The sequence below is a fragment of the Pelodiscus sinensis genome, chromosome 5, assembly GCF_049634645.1.
Source record: "Pelodiscus sinensis isolate JC-2024 chromosome 5, ASM4963464v1, whole genome shotgun sequence".
NCBI classification, from domain to species: domain Eukaryota; kingdom Metazoa; phylum Chordata; order Testudines; family Trionychidae; genus Pelodiscus; species Pelodiscus sinensis.
The window spans coordinates 78,018,406-78,023,590 of NC_134715.1; the positions used below are offsets into that span (position 1 = coordinate 78,018,406).

Sequence of the window (5,185 nt, forward strand, 5' to 3'; positions counted from 1 at the left end):
TGTAAGCTTCTTTCAGAAGAAGCTTCTCTGGAAGAGATTTTCCAGAAAAGCTTATTTCGAAAAAGAGCATCCACACAGCAAAAGCGCAACGAAAAAGCGATGTGCTTCTTTGAAAGAGTGTCTGCATTCATTGGATGCTATCTTGCATTTAAGTTGTGATTAGTATGGACAGAGTGGCCACAAGGGCACTTGTGTTATTTCCTGGAGGCCTCTTCTTTTGAAAGAACTCCCTCTTCTGCATCCACACATGCCTTTTTCCGAAAAAGCTTTTTCAGAAAAAGTCTTCTTCCTTGTTGAAAGAGGTTTACCACTGTTGGGAAAACCCCTTGGTTTTTTGACTTTCCGTTGAAAGAACACAATAGCAGTGTGGATATAAATTATAGTTTTTCTGGAAAAATACTACAGTGAAGACATGCCCTGACAGCAGAAAATGGAAGTCAGGATCAATATGTATTCTGCCTTGCTTGTTCTGTTTGACTTTCTGTCTCTGACGTAAAATACAATATTCCTGCCTAAAGGACTTTTTAAAGGGGCTATCGAGTCATTAAAAATTAAATAATTTGCATTTAAAAAAAACAATAGAATACCATTTATTTAAATATTTTGGGTGTTTTCTATATTTTCAAATATGTGCTCTGGGGGATCTGGGCTTCAGCCTTGATTGGGACATAAGCATCCAGAGGGCCTGGGCCATCAGGTTTCAGATCCCCTTGGGTTTTAGCCTTCTCAGTGCACTGTACTTCAGCCTGATGCTTCCACTCCCCTGTAGTCCACAGAGCCAGATGAAGCCCCCCCCGTCACCTCAGGAGTTCCAGACTGAGGCTTCTGCCCTTTCCTCCCACCCCTCATCACCACAGACTCCTTCCCTGCCCAGAGGTATGAAATTAACACTTTAAAAATGAACACATTAATTTTGTTTTCAGTTAATTGCAGGTGTTAACCGACATCCCATATTTTAACAGATGGTAAGCTTTCATATAAAGGATAAAATAAAACCTGCTCTATTTTTTCAATATTAGAATCCACACATTTGGCATCTTATATTGACCAGGACGCTTTAATGATTAGAAAGCATTTAGGAATATTAGGCCAATCAAATCCCTATCCTGCTAGATTTAAATAGATGGTGACTCACTGGAACAGTGCCCATAGTAACAGATAGACTGTAGAGGAAGGATGTGGAAGAATGTTACTCTTTAAAAGTGCCTATGCCAAGGGTGGGAAATATTTTTTGATGGGGAGGGGCACTCTAAGAATTTAGTAAGTGGTTAAGGACTGCGCTTAATGGAGGAGGTGCAAGGTCTGAGATAGAGGTTGAGTGCAGAAGGGAGCTAGAGATAGGGAATTTAGAGTCCAAGAGGGGATGTGGGATTTGGGAAAGAGTCTGGGTGAAGAAGGAGGCTGTGACCTGAAGCAGGGTCTTGGAGTGCAGTAGGAGTGCCGGGTCTGGGAGGGGTTATGACATGGGGCAGGGGTATAGAAGAGGATGTGGAGGATTTGGGAGAGGGAAGGGCTGGGGTACAAGGTGCGGGTTCTGGCCAGGAGGCACTTACCTAGGTTGCTCCTGGCCAGCAGCCCAGCAGGACCCTCAGGCAGACTCCCTGCCTTCCATGCCCTCACACACCACTCAAAGCAGACAGCTGCAGGGGACATGAGCTTCTCTGTGCACTGAGCCCGAGAGGGGTACTTCACACGCTGCCTATGCTGCAAGCATGGTCCAGGCAACTCCCATTGATCAGTTTCCAGCTAATGGGAGCTGTGAGACTGTTCTGGGGACAGGGGCACCACGTGCTGCCCCCCACTCCCTGGGCTCTCAGGTGTGAGTGGCAATTAGGGGCACAGCAGGTTCCACTGTGCCATGGCCTGGTGGCAGGCCTGATGCAGCAGTTTGGAGGGCTGGATTCAGCCTACAGGCCATATTTTGCCCACCCCTGACCTAAGGCCATATAAATAAATGTGCTCTGAGAACTTTATAATACATCTACAAACTGTTACATGCTTCAACTCAGTGCGTGGTTGGGAATACATTTGAGCATACAGACATCAGGAAAGAACAAAGTTGTTTTGCTCTATAGTCTTTTATTGTGATGTTTGCTCTACTAACTAAACACCCTTTATATCAAATGGAAATTAATTTGGGAACTATTATAACACATGGTTTAATATACTATATCATTCACAAAAATGAAATGCAAATAAGTTGAAATCCAAATGCAAATAGAACTCAAGTCCATTTACAAAAAAAAAACCCGGAAGGGTTAGGGATATAAAACATCACATGACAACATGACGCCCACACAATTATATTTTTAAACACTGTCACCAAAGAAACCTGATGCTCTCTTCACCCACTGGTTTTCTGAAGTAAACTCACTCCTGAGGCTTAAATCACAAGTCAAAATATTATTTTTCACATTAAAGCAACAGCAATGAATAATGAAAAGTTCTCAATTTTGGTGAGCAAGCCAACAAAAAAGAATGATTTGACCATTTAGTGTTAGGGCTGTCAATTGATCTGCGTTAATGCCTGTGATTAATGCAAGGCAGGATTAACTCATTATTTTTTTAATATGTTAATCACAGGCATTAATGCTGCGCTGCCCCTTTGAAGCGCAATGCAGAGTCTGGGCATTCCAGCTGATCCCAGGCTCCTAAAGTGCTGCACCTTTGAGGTGCTGGAGTGGCGCTTCAAAGGGGCAGCACAATGCGGAGCCCAGGATCAGCTTCAGTGACCAGCTGATCCTCCGCTCTGCATTACGCTGTCCCTTTGTAGTGCCAGTCCAGTGTTTCCAAGGGGCAGCAAAGCACAGAGCTGGGATCAGCTGGGGACTCCCTGGGATCCCGCAGTGCTGCCCCTTGGAAATGCCAAAGTGGCCTTTCCAAGGAGCAGCATTGCACCAAGCTGGGGACTCCAGCTGATCTCAGGCTCCTTCAGTACTGCCCCTTTGTATCACCCCTGCTGCATTTCCAAGGGGCAACTGCACTGAGCCTGGGGTCATCTGAGGATTCCAACTGATTCCGGGCTTCCACAGCTCTGCCCCTTTGAAACGCCACTGCAGCAGCGATTAATTGCGATTAAATATTTTAATCATTTGACAGCCCTATTTTGTGTACCAGTCTTTGAAAACAAAATACTTTAAGTTGAAAACCAAAATGCTGGAGACAAGGGTGGAGATATTTATTGAATATCATTTGTTCATATTTCTGGGAATGCTCCCAAAATAAATTTTGCTTTTTCTATCAAAACCCCCATAGGTGTGCTATTGACAGTTGTTTATGTTATTCTCACAACATGCCTTTACAGTAGGGAAATATTATCTCCCTTTTTACAGGTGGAAAACTGAGGCACAGAGTGGCTAATTGCCTTCTCTAAGATGGCACAGGAAGTTTATGATAGAGCAAGGACTTCAAGCCAGTTGTCAAGGATCCTGATGTAGTTCCTTAATCATTGGACCACCTTAGCTTTCTGCAGAAAGTAGAGAACATTGATGTGAGAGCTATTGCAGAAAGAGTGTGCAGGAACAGGCCCTTGCCAACTCCCTTAACTCACCTTGTTTACTTGTTTGAATTACATGTCTATAGCATCAGTCCCACATTCTCCAAATATTTGTCTTTAATACAATGATTAATATGATCCCCCCTCCCGAAATAAAAATAAAACCCTTCACCCTGTAAAAAGGAATTTCTGCAGCTCCTGTCCACAGAATGGACTCAGCACCCTACTGCAACTGACTTTCCCTCCATCATCATGACACAGGGGTAGCAGGGTCAAGTGTGAGTGAGCAGCACTGTGCAATGCCACTCACTCATATTTGGCTCTTACATTTCTCAGTTGGAGTACACTCCCATATTTGAGTCTAAAGGTAACCAGTGAATCTATCCCTCAGGTCAAGTCATCTTCTGCCAATATGGAAAGAAGGTACCACTTATTGTCACTTTAATTATTGTAATAATCATTTACATCTGTGAAGCCAGATTAACATTAGCATTAATTAGAACCTCTTATGTGCTGTAAATCTTTGAATAAACACACAGTTTTCTTCATGGGATTTTTAGATAGTTTCAAGGTATTCTAAAGATTATTTTCCCTTCTAAGATGAGCACTGATAAGAATTACCAGGGACACTGCTAACTAGTTTTCCCATATATTTTCTGGTCATTAAAACTTTCTCAGTTGTTCATCATCAGTGGACAAGGGAGCTTAATATTCAGAGCTATGGAGTTTTAAAGGGGAGAGGGGCTAATGCTTTTGCTTTTAATCTTTTCTTTCAGTGACCTTAAATAAGGGCAGGACTAAGAGCTTGAGCTTGATCTCTGATATCTGACAGTACCTACCTATATATTCTGTTCAATCATCTCCAATGGATGCTTATTAAAAGTAGATTAATACATTCATGGACATGCAGGCTCATGAGTGAGAGGGCAAGTTTATGACTTTATTTGGAAAAATATTTTGCAATTTATTGTTGGTTCTCTGCTACACAAACAGCAGCAGTGGTGCCACAACCTTCTAAAACAGTCACATCACTTGGTATGTATTCACATACAGAAATGGTAAATTCCAACATCATTACTGGTTCAAAATCTCCTCTCACTTTACAAATCCCATTTTAAAAGAGGCATCCTCTCTTAACCAGACACATTTAAAATCATTTAGCTTGTAAAAGGCACCATCATTATTTGTCATGCCATAAATCCTTCTTTTCACCCCTGAAAAAAATAATTGATATTAGATTCTTTAGCGTAATAAATTGCTCTCAACAAAAGCCCATGACTTTTTTTAATGGACATTTTTTATATCCTCAGACGAGCTATATTTTTGGAGTACATCTGTACAACATTGTCTCGGGTTTGTGTATTTATATTTCCAAGTTTATGCTTACGCATCCACACAGGCCTCACAACCATGACGGCATACTCATAATGCACTGAGCAGATCTTAGTCTGAACTTCAGCTTTTGCTGGGCATGTACTATGGCAAATCAACAACAGAGCCCATGCCCAGGAGCCACAGCCAATTGAGGGGGCCCCAGAAAAATGAGCACCTCCATGCCCTAACCTGCTAGGCCTGCCTAGCAGGCGCTACTGCAGGAGTGTGACATCAGTGCTTGCTCCTTGCCCTGATTCAGTTCTAATTATGTCTATAGCTTTTCCCCAGGCAACAAAGGGAAGAGAAGGTGTGATG

At 42.5% G+C, this 5,185-nt stretch overlaps 1 long non-coding RNA gene across 1 annotated transcript; it reads left to right on the forward strand.

The window, feature by feature from the left end:
• Window positions 1-767: 767 nt before the first annotated feature.
• Window positions 768-4,047, forward strand: LOC142829456 (uncharacterized). Its single transcript, XR_012903872.1, has 2 exons — window positions 768-876; window positions 3,333-4,047. It is a non-coding gene; the product is annotated as an uncharacterized LOC142829456 (long non-coding RNA).
• Window positions 4,048-5,185: the final 1,138 nt, after the last annotated feature.